General features: G+C 43.0%; 1 protein-coding gene across 2 annotated transcripts in view; it reads right to left on the bottom strand.

Moving 5' to 3' along the window:
• Positions 1–18,998, bottom strand: part of extl3.S (exostosin like glycosyltransferase 3 S homeolog) — a 43,818-nt gene that overhangs the window by 13,596 nt on the left and 11,224 nt on the right. The window lies entirely within an intron of this gene.

Genomic DNA, 18,998 nt, shown 5'->3' on the forward strand with positions numbered 1-18,998 from the left:
CAGATAGGATCTGTGCAGCCACTGGGACAGAATGTTCTGTTATACAGATAGCTAGAATCTCAGCTGCCATAAAGCAGGACAGGACTGCTGCTTAAAATGGGGATCAGATAGGATCTGTGCAGCCACTGGGACAGAATGTTCTGTTATACAGATAGCTAGAATCTCAGCTGCCATAAAGCAGGACAGGACTGCTGCTTACAATGGGGATCAGATAGGATCTGTGCAGCCACTGGGACAGAATGTTCTGTTATACAGATAGCTAGAATCTCAGCTGCCATAAAGCAGGACAGGACTGCTGCTTACAATGGGGATCAGATAGGATCTGTGCAGCCACTGGGACAGAATGTTCTGTTATACAGATAGCTAGAATCTCAGCTGCCATAAAGCAGCAGACCGTTGCTTACAATGGGGATCAGATAGGATCTGTGCAGCCACTGGGACAGAATGTTCTGTTATACAGATAGCTAGAATCTCAGCTGCCATAAAGCAGCAGACCGTTGCTTACAATGGGGATCAGATAGGATCTGTGCAGCCACTGGGACAGAATGTTCTGTTATACAGATAGCTAGAATCTCAGCTGCCATAAAGCAGGACAGGACTGCTGCTTACAATGGGGATCAGATAGGATCTGTGCAGTCACTGGGACAGAATGTTCTGTTATACAGATAGCTAGAATCTCAGCTGCCATAAAGCAGGACAGGACTGCTGCTTACAATGGGGATCAGATAGGATCTGTGCAGCCACTGGGACAGAATGTTCTGTTATACAGATAGCTAGAATCTCAGTTGCCATAAAGCAGGACAGGGCTGCTGCTTACAATGGGGATCAGATAGGATCTGTGCAGCCACTGGGACAGAATGTTCTGTTATACAGATAGCTAGAATCTCAGCTGCTATAAAGCAGGACAGGACTGCTGCTTAAAATGGGGATCAGATAGGATCTGTGCAGCCACTGGGACAGAATGTTCTGTTATACAGATAGCTAGAATCTCAGCTGCCATAAAGCAGGACAGGACTGCTGCTTACAATGGGGATCAGATAGCATCTGTGCAGCCACTGGGACAGAATGTTCTGTTATACAGATAGCTAGAATCTCAGCTGCCATAAAGCAGGACAGGACTGCTGCTTACAATGGGGATCAGATAGGATCTGTGCAGCCACTGGGACAGAATGTTCTGTTATACAGATAGCTAGAATCTCAGCTGCCATAAAGCAGCAGACCGTTGCTTACAATGGGGATCAGATAGGATCTGTGCAGCCACTGGGACAGAATGTTCTGTTATACAGATAGCTAGAATCTCAGCTGCCATAAAGCAGCAGACCGTTGCTTACAATGGGGATCAGACTGCTACAGGAGTCAGAATCTGCCGTGAGTAAAGGGACAGATATGATTATTATTTGCAGTTACTCAAAAACAATTGTCAGGGTGAAGTTCCCCTTTGAGTAAGATTGAAAATGGAAGTGGACTTGTCAATAGAAAAAAAAAACGATACATTTGCCTCTTCGTGGCAGCCTGATACAAAAGGAAAATCAAGATAAAAATGAAGGTATTTCAATGGAACTGCAGGGCGGGGCTAGCGCAGGTCCCCTCCCTCCTCTCTGGGGAATGAAATCATGTGATCTATAATGGACACCTGCCTGTTGTGACTTATTCAGCTGCTACTGGTTGGGAGAGAGTTTGTGGGGGGCACACAAAGTAATTGACATAATAACATTCAGTGAGAAGGACAACACAACGGGCAGCTAGCTTTAGTCAGCAAGTAGATTGTAAGCTCTTGTGAGGAACATCCCAGGTTCCAGTTTCTTTCTTACATGCTGTAGCCAGAATTTCCAAAGAAAGAGAATCAAAATTCAGCGAGAGAAGATTAGTTCCCCTTTAAAATGCAAATCCAGAGTCAGGGAAGCAATGAGTCCAGATATGAGACTACATGGGGGTGGGTCGGTCGCATAGGGACAGCCACTGAGCAGAGAAAGAGACTGTCATTGTAATCTCTCTCCATAAGGAGGTTTGGGAGTCGCTCACTCACTAGAACAATCGACTTTCAGAGGGATGAATAATTAACGACAATAATGTACTAGTGAATAATGAAGGGATGTATAATATAGAATGGAATGAATTTGCAGAAAGAAATTTTGGACAGGGAATAGCGGGTGCAAGCTGCAGCTTTTGGATTGGTCTACTGCTCTGCAACTCCCAGCACCCTTGACTGAGTTCAGCTATGAGAGGGGTACAGCCATTAATATACATCCGGGGAAGCTTAGCGGCCACTCGACTATGAGATGAAAACAATTAAAGGCCACTGATACCCACAAACTCAAGTAACATGAAATGTGCTCACGGGGCAGGGGCAATTTACAATCCAAGATGGGCTATCCAGTGACTAAGATGGGCACTTTTAATTCTAGGCTTAAAAAAAAAAAACGGTAAAACATGAAAAGCGATATCCTTTTTAACACTCCCACCACAATTAGCGTAGCTGACTACAGAGGTGTCATTGAGATCACTGCAAACAATGATTCAGAGCATTACATTAACCACAGACATGCCAGAAAGATCACTAGAGAAAACAGATTTACAGCACCACATTAACCCCTGGCATGCTAGTAAGATCACTGGAGAAAACAGATTCAGATCACCTCATTATCCTGCACATACCCACAGGATCACTGCAGAAAACTGATTCAAGAAAGTGAATGCAATGCTCTCAATCCATTTACGGCAGACCATCCAGTAAGTTCATCCCAAAAAACAGATGAAAAGCATCACATTAAACTCAGATAAGACAGTCAAAGCACTGCAGGAAAATGGATTCAGAGCACTGAGTTAAAGGGATACTGGCATCAGAAAACATGTTTTTTTCAAAAAGCATCAGTTAATAGTGCTGCTCCAGCAGAATTCTGCACTGAAATCCATTTCTCAAAAGAGCAAACTGATTTTTTTATATTCAATTTTGAAATCTGACATGGGGCTAGACATTTTGTCAATTTCCCAGCTGCCCCTGGTCATGTGACTTGTGCCTGCACTTTAGGAGAGAAATGCTTTCTGGCAGGCTGCTGTTTTTCCTTCTCAATGTAACTGAATGTGTCTCAGTGGGACCTGGATTTTACTATTGAGTGTTGTTCTTAGATCTACCAGGCAGCTGTTATCTTGTGTTAGGGAGCTGCTATCTGGTTACCTTCCCATTGTTCTTTTGTTTGGCTGCTGGGGGGGAAAGGGAGGGGGGTGATATCACTCCAACTTGCAGTACAGCAGTAAAGAGTGATTGAAGTTTATTAGATGACTTGGGGCAGCTGGGAAATTGACAAAATGTCTAGCCCCATATAAGATTTCAAAATTGAATATAAAAAAATCTGTTTGCTCTTTTGAGAAATGGATTTCAGTGCAAAATTCTGCTGGAGCAGCACTATTAACTGATTCATTTTGGAAATTTTTTTTTTTCCCATGACAGTATCCCTTTAAATGCAGGCATGCCAGTGATACCACAGGTGGGAAATGCAAGGCTCACAATTCATTTACTGCAGATATGCCAGTAAGATCATTGCAGAAAATAGATTCAATGCATTATATTAACACCTTACTAGTGATGGACGAATCTGACCCGTTTGGCTTCGCCAAAAATTCTCACCTCATTACCAGGAATTAGGCAAGAGGGATTATAGAGAGAGAAGCAGACAAAATGCTTTACGTGACCAACTACTGCCCCTTACAAAATGCTGAAAACCACATCCAGGCACCCTGAGGAATAAGGGGAGGATTTTCAGGTGCGGGTATAGATACGGGTCGTGGGTCTGCGGGTCGCAGGTCTCATTTCTTAACTTATGTAATATTGTCTATATTTTACTCCTTTTAAAGTTTTACAAAACTTGTTTCTGTCCCCGCCCACTTTTGATGACGTCACTTCCTGTTTGCAGCACCCTCGCTTCCTGTTTGATGGTGGTCGGCGGGTTGCAGATAAGGCAGTTGCGGATCAGGGTAGCGGATCAAGGCGGGTTCGGTCGCAGGTCTTAGAAATTGGTTCTGCGCAGGACTCTATCACAAAGCCAAGCAGCCATAGCCTCCCTGAGTTCCAATGGTCACAGAGAAGCTAAGTTATTGCTCAGTAAAGCCAAGAAACCATTCTACCGCCTCTCTGTAGACTGACCAGAGAAAGGCCCCATATCTGTGATTTGCACATCAAAGCACTCACAGCTACCTACCTTTATACAAACACCAGCCTACAGCTCCCGGGCAGAACAACATAGGCTGGCATGCTGTACTGACAGTTTACAGAAATCCACCTTTATTCATGCACTTTCCCTGTAAGCAACACTGGGGTAGGTTAAAGGAGAAGGAAAGGCTAAAAGTAAGTAACTTTATAAGAAAGGTCTATATAAATACACCAGTAACCCCTCAAAGTAATGTTGCTCTGAGTCCTCTGTCACAAGAAACAGCACATTTCTTTCCTTCTATTGTGTACTCATGGGCTTCTGTATCAGACTAACTGTTTTCAGCTTAAACCTCCAGGGCTTGGGCTTGAGCATGCTCAGTTTGCTCCTCCCTCCCTCCCTGCTGTAATCTGAGCTCAGAGATATGAGTGAGCAGGAAGAGACTCAGGCATGAAGTGATGTCACACCAAGTTAATATGGCAGCTGCTATACTAAACAAACAGAGAGCTTCTAGAGCTTTTTACTCAGGTATGGTAAAGCATTCTGCAGAATAAATATAGTGTTGGCAATAAACTGCTCCGGTAGCTTTCCTTCTCCTTTAAGGAGTGCACATGGGATGGCTCTAGGAGTAAGAGCCGCAATTTTCAAGGGTGCAACCAATTTTGGAGACTGTCGGGCCCCACTAAATACACACTGACTGGGGGGGGGGAGAGGCAGAAGAGTAGTGTAGCAGTGAGACGGAGCCGCAGGAGGCAGGTATTTTCCTCTTCTCTCAAACTGCCATCACAGATTTAAAATAAAACTGAAAAGTAGGGCAGGTTAGAGGCAAAAGAGATGTTCACATCCGCCCGGTAAATCTCTCAGCGGGAAATACCAGGCAATTAGCACCTCTGCGTCTGCCGACACTGCACCCCCCGCAGGCCCCCCAGCCCCCCACACGCACCAGTTTTCTCTGTAAAGTGAGCACCGCGGGGGCCTTCCTGCTCCCTGACATTTGTATATTCCTTTAGGAATACAACTGTTTCACTGGAGATATAAGCAAACTTCTATCAGCGAGAGCTAAAGGGGATGCAAAACCAAAGCTAACATTTTTTTTTTAAAAGAAAACAATTCTAAGCAACTTTCCAATCTAAACTCATTTAAAGATATCGATGATCGTTCCACTTGAATGTATTTGCCATTGCCGGCAGGGTTTCATATCAATACAGCTTTTTCATGAAAATAATATACTTTTCCATAATGATTTTAGGTAGGAAAGTCTCTCCCTCTGGCTGGTACGAGGCTCTGTGCTCTCACACAAACCCAGGGCACACATGCATGCTAGCTCACATCAGCCAATGAATTTGCCCTCTTCCAGTCAGGTGATGAGACATCACAAAATGGTGGCTCGTATTAAATCAGCTGCCATTTTGTGACTGTCTGTGTGTGGCTCACTGGTCACCTGACAGGAAACCAGGAGGAAGAGTAAATTGATTGGCTGACGTGAGCTAGCATGTATGTGCGCCCTTGGTTTGTGTGAGAGCGCAATGCCTCAGAGCTATCTCTGACAGAAATTACATTAGTTAAATATGTTCATAACACAAAGTTCTCCAGTTCACTTCTGAGCAGCCCCTGATGGAGAGGAGGGAGATGAGCCAAAACAGAATGTGTCTCCTACATAGACATGATAATGCCAAGGAACATCCATATTGATTGTTTACAATAGAGATTCAAGCAGCACTTGTCCCTACGTCTGTCCAATTATTCCTCTGAGACATCAATACTCTCGGCTCAGTAACCACAACTAGGGGAGAGGATAAAAAAGGCGCCTGGTAGTCCCCTCTAAGGGATCATCACAATAAAGGGGGAAAGTGAGGCTGTATGGGGGATCAGTGATGCTGCAGACTGTACTGTTTATATAACACAACTCCAAGGCATCTACTGAACTACTGTTTTATTTGGAGTAGGGATGCACCGGATTCGGTTCGGGATTCTGGCTTTTTCAGCAGGATTCGGCCGAATCCCTCTGCCCCATCGAACGGAATCCCTATTTCCATATGCAAATTAGGGGTGGGGAGGGAAATCACGTGTGTCACAAAACAAGGAAGTAAAAAATGTTTTCCCCTCCCACCCCTAATTTGCATATGCAAATTAGGATTCAGATTCAGTATTCAGCCGAATCTTTCGCAAAGGATTTGGGGGTTCGGCCGAATCCAAAATAGTGGATTCTAACGCTAATATCACATCTCACTCCTATAATCTGCTGACAATTCACATACAGCAGCCCAGAACACATTTTTACTCCAATGGTAGCGAGCTACTTGCAGGATACTACACAGGCTGATACATGCTGCAGACAGGCTGAGTATCTTCACAAATACGAATCTTACAGTAATGGTAAAGTCCAGTGCTGGTTTTAGGGTGAGGGCCGAAAGGGCCATTGGACTGGGGCCACAGCACTACAGGGGGGGTCTCTGGGCATCAAAAGGTAGTAAAAAGTACAAATCAGAAAAGTTTTCAGACTTCGTGGGCACCAGAAATTATTTATTTATTTTCTAAACATTGAACGAACGTTGTACATGATGTTTTGTGCTTCTGTACCAGCCCAAGGCAACCACAGCCCTTTAGCAGTAAAGATCTGTGTCTCCAAAGATGCCCCAGTAGCTCCCCATCTTCTTTTCTGCTGATTCACTGATTCACATGCTCTGTGCTGCTGTCACTTACTGAGCTTAGGGAGCCACTCACAATATACAGTACACATAGAATAGAAATGTCACAATATAAGGCTGATTAGTAATTAATACACATAATTACTACATGGCAGCACAGAAACCAGTGCAATTAGCATCAGAATTGAATAATCAGCAAACCTGTAGCATCAGCTTATATTACAGCCAGGGAAGCTCATTTTCTGCTGGATAATTAGTGACGAGCCCTAAGCTTAGCTTCTCAACAGCCAATCAGAGCCCACTGAGCATGTGCGTGTTGCTGACTCTCCTAACAAATTCCATGATGGGAAACACCCATGACAACTTTGAAGGCCTGGATTATTACAAATATAAAGATACTGAACCTTTAGGCTGCCTCAACAAGTTCAGTAAATCATTTCTAGCCATATTAATTTTTAGTGTTTAGTTCTCCTTTAAGGAGGCCCTAGTCCTCTTCCTCTGCCAGGGGCCCCTCTTTATTCTAATCCCCATCATAAATGAGCCTAAAACAGAATTCATAGCCTTATTCCCTTGCTGGGTTTTAGTTTATTTTTTTTAATACAAAGCATAAAGCCATTTTGGAAGGTGCAGCTGAATTGTAGCGTCAACACTGTTGTTCTGTGGTTTGTATAATCACAGTATCTACAGATGAATACAGACCTGCATTTCCTGCCTGAGATAAGGGCCCAAACTCACAGCAGCTCTCAGCCCTGGGGCCGTGCGTTTGATGACTGAACTTGCCAACCTCCAACCGCAGCCACAACCACAGGCCAGTTATCTGTGTTGCAAGAACTTATTTACGCTCCCCGGAAGATAAAGGGAAACCAGATGTGGTTACTAATAACACATACTTATTCCTCGTGCTTCAGCCCCTCCTGACTGCTACAGAAGGATTTGTCCTCACACAAATTTTAATATAATAACCTATAAAATATAGCCGCAGAAACTGTGCTGCGTGATGTCATCAGTTAAAAGGAGTGCTGTGTGATGCCATCAGTTCAAAGGAGTGCTGCGTGATGCCATCAGTTCAAAGGAGTGCTGCGTGATGTCATCAGTTCAAAGGAGTGCTGCGTGATGTCATCAGTTAAAAGGAGTGCTGCGTGATGTCATCAGTTAAAAGGAGCGCTGCGTGAGGTCATCAGTTAAAAGGAGTGCTGCGTGAGGTCATCAGTTAAAAGGAGGCGGCGTGATGTCATCAGTTAAAAGGAGGGCTGCGTGATGTCCCTGTGACTCACTCAAATTTTGAACGCTCAGCATGCAGTGCTTGATTTCAGGGAATTGAAAATCTGCTACACAAGCCAATTAAGGCAAAGTATTGAGGAATGTTTGGGCTGTTTTGGGACTTCTGGGCTGTTTTATTATCCAGCGCCAAAAATTGGCGCTGAATAATAAAAGGAATAATAGGCCATCTCAGAACTGGAGAGACAAACAGCGTTGGAATTGACTCCCAGAGCAGCTCAATGAATCCTCTTATTGTATGTGCAAAGGATGGGCATGCATGCAAGAACCCGAGGGCTAACAATCCATCCTCCGTACAGCCGGAGGCCCTGGCCTGTCCTACGGGTACAAAAGCAGAATGGAGCTGGACTGTAAAAATAAAAATGATTCCGTTGAACTGCCCCTCTAAACTCATCCTGCAGAGTATTTGCCATTGGGATAAAATACATATGGAATTTCAGTGTAGAGTCCAGCACATTTGCATAATCACCCGCAGAACCATAAATCATCCGTGAGGGAGGCCAGCGGGGTTTTAGTCGTATCAGCGCCAAAAGCAGAAACAGCCCAGTCATTATGTTTATTTTTATAATATATTTAAAGGGAAACTGTAACCAAGTAAAAAAAAAAAAAGCAGATTTTTTTTTCATACCTATACCCCCAGGTAGTCTTTATTACAATGGCTATGTTTTTGAGGTATTAATTACTCAAGCTGTGAGGTCACTAATGCACAAGCTATCACTGGCCCCTGGGAAACTGTTAGGTTGAGTGAGCACCTCAGCCTAGAGTCCTGCAGCAGGTCGGGTACCCGCAGGTTACCGGCAAAAAAAAGCAGATACCCTGCGGGATGAGGGTAGGATTTTTGGGTGCGGGTACAGATGCGGGTCTGTGGGTTGAGTCTCTCAACTAAATTTCTTATGTTATATTGTCTATATTTTACTCCTTTAAAAATTTTAAAAACGTTTTTCTGTCCCCACCCATTCCATGACATCACTTCCGGTTTGCAACAACAGCACTTCCTGTTTAATGGTGGTGGCGGGTTGGGTTGCAGATAAGGCAGTTGCGGGTCGGGGTTGACTAGCGGATCAAAGTGGGTAAATATAACAGGTTGCGGTTCGGGGCACGGGCTGCAGGTTCGGGTCCGGGTCTCATAAATTGGTTCCTCGCAGGACTCTACCTCAGCCTGTCATTTCTCTCCTCTAAAGCTGGAAGTAGGGATCAGGAATATCAGACAGACCAACAGTAGTAGGGATTCACCTTGGCACAACATCGGTGCAAAGACCATTTTGGCAACGCTGGGAGTAGTTTACTTTAACTGATGCAGTGGTGACGTGGTTAAAGGAGAAGGAAAGGTCTAATTGATAGGGGGGGTGCCAAATTTTGCCCCCCCCCCAAGATTGTAATCACTTCCGAATACCTCGTGCCAGTGATCCTGTTAGTAAAAAACTTCATCGGCCCAGGGAACTTGGGAGAGAATGAGAGATCCTTCAAAATCCAGGGTCCGTGAAAAAGCTTTTTTATTAAAGATTGGCTTTTCACTCTACTGGGCATGCCACCAACGTGAAGAAAGGAGGAGGAAGAGGATCTTACCCTAGAAAGTGCTCCTAAGAGTATATTCATGTATCGGTGCAGAGTAAACAGAGCTCATGGGCGCCATCTTTGTTTCTCCTTTAAAAGCAGGCATGGATATAAGGCTGAGGGACAGACTTGGAATTAGTTTCAAGATCCATTTGGCTTTACATTGCTTATAACCCCTGCAGCCATCACTGTTATGGGGAGATGGATACCAACTGCCCTGCTTCTATATAGCACCAATTTCTAATAAAATTGTCTAGTTCTAAAGAAGAAAAGCAAAGGTTCTTCAGACCAATGCCCAATAAGCCTCCATTATAGATAGAAGAATTAGCAGCTGAAGTGGAAGCAACACCAGTGTCACTGACTTGTGAAGATGTCCTTCTGGGATGTCCCGTTGGGGCTGCTGGTGACGTATGGGGATGAGCTGTGACATAAGGGACGGGACAATGACATAGGTAGGCAGGTTCTGGGCGGACATTGGATGAATTGGGGCAAAGTAGAGGTGAAACAGCCCAAAATCTCAGCCAAAAGAACTCCCAAACCCATGCATAAAACCTTCCGTCATACAACACTTCTGAATAGGGTTTTTAATAATTTAAAAAAATAAATAATATAATTAATAAAAAATAAAAAGATTATAATATCTATAACTGCCACTATCACCATTACTAATTACGTAAACGCAATGTTTTATTACCATTAATTAGAAGTGCAGAACCGCTCGCACACCCTGGCCTTCGATCCTGAGCGCCTGGTGCACAGTGAAGGGGGGGTGGATCGGCACCCTCCAAATTCAAACGTAGAAAAAATTCACTTTCACTCGAAGGCTGATCAACGTAGGGATATACCCTCACACTTTATTAGCAGAAAAGGTGCAACGTTTCGGGGATGTCCCCTTTGTCAAGCATAACATATAGTGAAACAATTAGCAATTTAACACATCCAGGACGTAAAGCACGTAACGAGTCAATTAACATAATGGGTGGTTACAAATCAAACGCAATTAGACTTCTAATGAGCCAAAGTTGGCCACAAAAATTACTTTACATAAACCTTTTCATCCACAGGGTTTATTGAAAGGATTACCTAGAAGCCAGCTAATTCGTGTGAAGCAAATTACTTCATCTGATGATCTTTACGAACAGGAATTGCTTAAAATGGTTGATAAGTTTGCCGAGAAAGGTTATAATTTACCTGAATTGAGGTCTATCCGTGAGGAACTAAAGGGTTTAGAAAGGGCTGATACCCTTAAAGGAACAGTTCAGTGTAAAAATAAAAACTGGGTAAATAGATAGGCTGTGCAAAATAAAAAATGTTTCTAATATAGTTAGTTAGGCAAAAATGTAATGTATAAAGGCTGGAGTGATTTGATGTATAACAAGTCAGTCAGAACGCTACTTCCTGCTTTTCAGCTCTCTTGGTTTACACTGACTGGTTACCCTGGTTACCAGGCAGTAACCAATCAGAGACTTGAGGGGGGGGCACATGGGTCATATCTGTTGCTTTTGAATCTGAGCTGAATGCTGAGGATCAATTACAAACTCACTGAACAGAAATGTACCATGTGGCCCCCCTTCAAGTCGCTGACTAACTCAGAGTTAGAGAGCTGAAAAGCAGGAAGTTGGATTCTGGCTGTTTTATTAGACATCTGTTCACTCCAGCCTTTATACTGTATATTGAATTTTTGGCTAACTAACTATATTAGAAACATTTTTTATTTTGCACAGCCTATCTATTTACCCAGTTTTTATTTTCACACTGAAAAATTCCTTTAAGAAAAAAACTATTAAAACAACAAAAATTCAACGTATACCCTTTATTACCACGTATGACACCAATAATAAGGTTACTAAACGCATCATTCTAAAATATTGGTCCATTCTGCAGTCTGACCCAAAACCTCCTATTTTTTATATAGAAGAGGTAGATTGCCAAAAATCACACAATGTGGTATCTAAATGCAATATGGGCACGCATCCTTGTAGAAATTGTGGGCACTGCAGTGGGATAATTCCGGGTAATATTATTTTACATCCCCAACATGGTTCCAAACACGACATTAAAGGATATTTCACCTGTGACAGTAAGGAAGTGATTTATTCTATAAAGTGCCCGTGCGGATTGGTCTACGTAGGCCAAACCAGCAGAGCGATAAAGGTGAGGCTAAATGAACATAAAAGTACTATATGTAACTACCAACCCATACCAGACGTACAGATCAAACAAAAAAGTGAAAAAAGAGACGCTATTGGCTAAACATTTTTTTACAAAGGGACATCGCTTTTCCTAATTGCGATGGCAGATTCTAGAGAAGGTTCCACATAAGCAAGGATATAACATCAAGACGTTATTATTGCAGAGAGAATGCTATTGGATCTGGCTATTGCAATCTAGGTACCCGAAGGGGTTAAATGAAGAGTTTAGTATGGCAGTGCTATTTGTGATCATTTTTTAATGCTGTTATTCACTTTTTCAGATAAGCAGGCGGCATGAAAATTTTCAACAGGGACAGAATTTTTCTCCTCTCTCCCTTCCCTTCATATAGGGTAAGATAAGCACTGAATGTATAATTTGTTGCAATTTTTGCCGATATGGATCTCTTTAATTCAATAATTATATTGTTGGTTACATGGAGTAAACAAAGTTGCCCTTATCTCTTGCTAAAGGAAGTGTTCTCTTATCTTTGGAGTGTAAATTTCAATTGCTTGTTTAAATGATTTAACCTCTTAGGTCTGGACTGTAATGAATTACCTAAGGACTATTCCTGCGTTAAGTATTTAACAAACATGTTTAAAGGGATCCTGTCATCGGAAAACCTGTTTTTTTCAAAACACATCAGTTAATAGAGCTACTCCAGCAGAATTCTGCACTGAAATCAATTTCTCATAAGAGAAAACGGATTTTTTTTTATATTAAATTTTGAAATCTGACATGGGGCTAGACATATTGTCAATTTCCCAGCTGCCCCTGGTCATGTGACTTGTGCCTGCACTTTAGGAGAGAAATGCTTTCTGGCATGCTGCTGTTTTTTCCTTCTCAATGTAACTGAATGTGTCTCAGTGGGACCTGGATTTTACTATTGAGTGTTGTTCTTAGATCTACCAGGCAGCTGTTATCTTGTGTTAGGGAGCTGCTATCTGGTTACCTTCCCATTGTTCTTTTGTTTGGCTGCTGGGGGGGAGGGAAGGGAGGGGGGTGATATCACTCCAACTTGCAGTACAGCAGTAAAGAGTGATTGAAGTTTATCAGAGCACACGTCACATGACTTGGGGCAGCTGGGAAATTGACAATATGTCTAGCCCCATGTCAGATTTCAAAATTGAATATAAAAAAATCTGTTTGCTCTTTTGAGAAATGGATTTCAGTGCAGAATTCTGCTGTAGCAGCACTATTAACGGATTCATTTTGAAAAAAAAAAAAATGTTTTCCCATGACAGTATCCCTTTAACAATGTTTTTTTAACCAAAAGACTATTTCTACAAAATAATTTTTTCTATTAAAAATTTTTCTACCAAGAATTTTTCTACAAATAATTTCTCTATTTTTCACTAATGGACTTTATGTAAAGTAATTTTTGTGGCCAACTTTGGCTCATTAGAAGTCTAATTGCGTTTGATTTGTAACCACCCATTATGTCAATTGACTCGTTACGTGCTTTACGTCTTGGATGTGTGAAATTGCTAATTTTTTCACTATATGTTATGCTTGACAAAGGGGGCATCCCCAAAACGTTGCACCTTTTCTGCTAATAAAGTGTGAGGGTATATCCCTACGTTGATCAGCCATTAATTACCATTACTAATTACGTACACGCAATGTTGATGTAAAGATAAATGTAAAGTCCTGCACCTGGGATGTAACAATATCCACTTATACCCTTAATGGGACTGCACTAGGCAAATCCATAATGGAGACGGAGCTTGGAGTCCTTGTAGATAATAAACAGTAGATTGCATCGGCCTCTCCGGATCACAAGGTGCTTTCCTTTTTTGTGGTTTTTGCCTGTGACAGTGACGCCTCCGTTGCAAATGCGCCGATGACTTCTATGCACGGTTTGAAGCACAGAACAACACAGGAATGAGGAAGACCATCACTCTGCCTAGTGACCAGGCACTGCGTTTGACGGTGGGCGACGTGAGGATGACTCCGGAAAGAGTAAACCCACAGAAGGCTGCAGGACCAGACAATATCCCTGGAAGAGTGCTAAGAGAATGTGCAGATCAGGTGGCAGATGCTTTCAAAACCATCACCATTGTCCCTGTGCCGAAGAAGTCATCAGTGTCCTGCCTCAATGACTACCGTCCTGTGGCACTCACCCACATCATCATGAAGTGTTTTGAGAAGCTTGTCAAGAAACACATCAAAACCCTGCTGCCACCAGCACTGGACCCCCTACAGTTCGCATACCGTCAAAATCGCTCAACAGATGATGCAATATCCACCACCCTCCACCTGGCCCTCTAAAGACACCTATGTTTTAATGCTGTTCATAGACTTCAGTTCAGCTTCAACACTATCATTCCTCAGTATCTGATAGAAAAGCTGAGCCTACTTGGACTGAACACCTCCCTCTGCAGTTGGGTTCTGGACATCCTAACCGACAGACCGGTCAGGATTGGAAACATCATCTTCAGAACCACCACACACCCTCAAGGCTGTGTGCTTAGTTCTCTACTATTCACTCTGCTGACGCATCATAAAGTTCGTGGGTGGGTCTCATCAGCAATAATGACGAGTCACCGAGTCACCATACAGAGAGGAGGTGCAGCGGTTAACAGACTGGTGCAGAGCCAACAACCTGTCTCTCAATGTAGACAAAACAAAGGAGATGGTTGTTGACTTTAGGAAGACTAGGAGTGACCACCTGCCACTGTACATTGACGGCTCTAATGTGGTCAAAAGCACCAAATTCCTTGGTGTCCACCTGGTGGAGAAACTCACCTGGTCCCACAACACCAGCTACTTAGCCAAGAAAGCCCAACAGTCTACTTTCTGCACAAGCTGAGGAAATTCCATCTCCCACCATCCACCATCCATACTCAAAACCTTCTACAGAGGGACTATCGAGAGCATCCCGAGCAGCTGTATCACTGTCTGGGCTGGGAAGTGCACTGTCATGGAGCGCAAGACCCTACAAAGGATAGTGAAGGCAGCAGAGAAGATCATAGGTGTCTCTCTTCCTTCCATCACGGACATTTACACCACTCGCTGCATCCGTAAAGCCACCAGCATTGTGGCTGATCCAACACACCCCTCACACTCACTGTTCACACTCCTGCCATCTGGAAAAAGGTGCCCTCACTACCAGACTGTGTGTGTCCAGAATACTCAGGGACTGAACAGATCTCTCTCACACACTCCATCTGACCTTACTATATAATACAACGTTACACAGCCACTGTACTGTATGGATGAATAGCCATTGGATACAGTTGTTCCCTATGAGCACATTCTTCACTTTGTCATGTTCTTTATCATGTTCTTACTACTGTCATGTCACAAAGATACACCCATCATGTCTGATGTTTAGCATTATTTTCTTAACATATTACATCTGCTGAGTGTGCACTGTCTTGTCCTGTCCCTGCACTGTGCTGTCCTGTCCTGCAGGAGTTGCATATTTTTGCACTTGCACTTTTTGTCTGTTGTCCAGTACATCTATGTTGTGTTGTGTAGCACCATGGTCCTAGAGGAATGTTGTTTCGTTGCACTGTGTACTGTACAAACGTATATGGATGGAATGACAATAAACTCACTCTGGACTCTTTTGTTGTTTAGCAAGTGAGGGAATTCAGGGTTATGGAAGAAAGTTCATAGTACAAGTTGATCCAGCGACCATTTTGGAGTCAGGAAGGAATTTTTCCCCCTTTGAGGCAAATTGGAGAGGCTTCAGATGGGGTTTTTGCCTTCCTCTGGATCAACTGGCAGTTAGGCAGGTTAAAAAAGTTAAAAGGTTAAACTTGATGGATTTTTTTTTTTTCAACCTAACTTACTATGTTACTATGTTGTGTTGCCCAGGACCTCATTATTAACCTACATTTCCTACGTGACACAGGTAAAGGCCGACAATCCCTGCCCCTAACATTCTGGCTGCTTGGTGCATTCCCGCTGCCGAGATGACTCCTATGAAAGCCGCTCTCACGCAACTAGGGAAAAATACACAGCAAAATAACGCAGAAGGAATACTTTTAGTCATTTTAAACAAGGCCACTTAGTAACGGCCCATTAAACCTGAAATATAACGACAGCAGCCGCTTGCTCCTCCGGCACGTTATAATGGCGCTACAGAGGCTACTTCAGCAGTTGGAACATTTATGTCATAGAAATGCAATATACCCGACAGTTTCTCTGTGTAAATACAAAGGCAGGGAATCTCGCAGGAAGCATGCTGGGGTATAGTGAGACTGAGTATCAAGCATCAATGTGCACAGACTATTTAATGCTCAGCAACTGACCCCGCGTGTTTTGTTTTTCCCTGAATACAACCATTCCTGTAGATCCAGAGTTTGTCAGGCTCTAACATAAAGTGCGGTCATTCCACAGAGTAATAATCGGTGGACTGCTTTGTCTTACTACCTGCTTAAACAGTGACTCTGTAAAAAGCAAGTGGAAAGTGAACATCATAAGTTCAGTTTTGGCCTGTTTAGTGAAAAAAAAAACCCAACAAAAAGCATGTATAATTCTTAATTAAAACAAAAGTATTTTCAGCAGAAGGCGCTCAATGGAACCGTCCTCCACACAGACGTAAAAGAATTATCAGTTTATTCGGTATTCAAGGCAAAGCCTTACGCGTTTCGCATCTTCACAGACACTTAATCATAGGCAATCCTAGAACTGTGCCAAGCAATGGGAACACACAGGATCATGTAATCCCTATAGAGCTATAAAGCTGTGCACAAAAGACACAGTCACCATATAGCCAATTGACCGTGCCAGTTAGTAATGTGCAAGTGGGCACACGAGTCCAAGAACACGCAGTCAGGCTTGGGATTTGGCATAGTCTCACATCACACGGAGCAGCTGGCTGCAGCCTACTTTCCCTCTGCCTATAGCCGGCCCCGCAGCCATGTGCATATAACAAATCTAAATCCATCTCATATCTAAATTTGGCAGCGACAGAAATGAATCTGCACTACTGTTAAATATTAATATGATGGGACACATCATGAAAGAAGTTTCACCTATGAAGAATATTGTGGCATCATAAAGTGGCCAAATACAGCCATCTGGTTATTCTGACATTGGCCAATCCTGAATCCTGTAGGTAATAGGACCCAGCAGCCCATAGTGTTAATGGACGGATACCACATGAGGTGTCGCCGATGTTTCGTCCATTCAGGTCAAAATCCCAAATAATCAGAACTGCAGCCCCCTATGCACTGTGCACTAGTGATACATGGGTAGACAAGTCATCGTGTGCCCAACCCTAACCCATCCTTTTCCAACTCAAAACCAACCCGACCCTGTGAGTTGTCATTACTTATATGCCCACACCTGCCCTAATCTGGGGTCACTGGAGGGGTTGGGGCAGGCAAGAGTATAGAAATAAGTAATGGCTGTCAAAAGCAGAATTGGACTTCACAGTCGCTGCGTTTTCATCCAAAAGTTGGATAAAAGTAGCTCTTATCTGCGATTTCTCCTACACTTCCTGTATCTTGTGGAGTTCCTCCCTTATAGGGGGTTTCCTTTCCTAGCAGATGTATTAGAGCTCACTCAAATAACTGATTCCAGTAAAAAACAAAATCTAACAAAATAACTGCCTTTTGCACAAATCCTGCATGTAGAGAGACATGATGTCTGGTGAGTTTAATAGAGTGAGCTCTAATACATCTTCTAGGCCAGGGGTCCCCAACCTTTTTTACTCGTGAGCCACATTTAAATGTAAAAAGACTTGGAGAGCAACACAAGCACGAAAAAGTTCATGGGAGTGCCAAAAAAGGGCTGTGATTGGCTGTTTGGTAGCCTCTATATGGACTGGCAACCTACAGGAGACTCTGTTTGGCAGTACACATGGTTTTTATACAACCAAAACTTGCCTCCAATTCCGGAATTCAAATATAAGCACCTGCTTTGAGGCCACTGGGAGCAACATCCAAGGGGTTGGTGAGCAACATGTTGCTCGCGAGCTACTGGTTGGGGATCACTGTTCTAGGCAAAAGGAGCCCCCCATAAGATATATTGGATCTAACTGTCAATGAATATCTGACACCCAACTGCTGCATGAAGAGAGAATGAAGAGAAACAGATGCTGAGAGAGGAATAGTGAAGATAAACGTGATTATTTCAGAAATGGTACAGCATTTTTAATTGATTTTATTTAGAAAACTTCTTATTTCAGTATGCTGAAGCTTATAGTACATTTTTATAGTACAGTTCCCCTTTAAACATTTGCGTATATTTGCAAATATGGATATTCTTGGTTGGGACTAAATTATACCCCCCCCCCCTATAAATGGCTGCAGGCAGGTCTAGTGTTGTGCCAAATGAGCACACAAAGCAGCATTTTTACCTTCAGTCAGCATTCCACGGAGATCTCTCATTCCTACACAGAAAATACCTGAACACATATACCCCGAGGAACTGCCCTCTGTGCCACAGAAATGCTGGACCAGTTCTAACCAGATAACACAGGTCAGGAAAAATCAGTATTGAGAAAAGAAGTGCTCTATCCTCATCCCGCGCAAGAAACAATATGACCAGATTGGGTTATGCTATCTTTACAGGCCCTCAGCATGCCTCATGCACCGCACTGCTGCTCTGTCTGGGGTATTATTCTTATTTATTATTCTCATAAACATTGGGCCCCTGACTTGAGCCGTGTGATTTTATTGCAATATAATAGAAGTTCATTTTTAAACTACGGCTGGGGTATTAAAGGAAAACTAAAGCCTAACTAAAGAAGTAGGTAGAAATGTTGTACCTGATGTTTTGTGATTCTGTACCAGCCCTTTACCAGTAAAGATCTGTGTCTCCAAAGATGCCCCAGTAGCTCCCCATCTTCTTTTCTGCTGATTCACTGCACATGCTCTGTGCTGCTGTCACTTACTGAGCTTAGGGAGCCACTCACAATATACAGTACACATAGAATAGAAATGTCACAATATAAGGCTGATTAGTAATTAATACACATAATTACTACATGGTAGCACAGAAACCAGTGCAATTAGCATCAGAATTGAATAATCAGCAAACCTGTAGCATCAGCTTATATTACAGCCAGGGAAGCTCATTTTCTGCTGGATAATTAGTGACGAGCCCTAAGCTTAGCTTCTCAACAGCCAATCAGAGCCCACTGAGCATGTGAGTGTCACAGACACTTTCCAAGATGGTGACCCCCTGTGACAAGTTTGAAGTCCTGGATCATTGCTGCTATTGA

Source organism: Xenopus laevis, chromosome 5S (assembly GCF_017654675.1).
Source record: "Xenopus laevis strain J_2021 chromosome 5S, Xenopus_laevis_v10.1, whole genome shotgun sequence".
Taxonomy (NCBI): Eukaryota; Metazoa; Chordata; class Amphibia; order Anura; family Pipidae; genus Xenopus; species Xenopus laevis.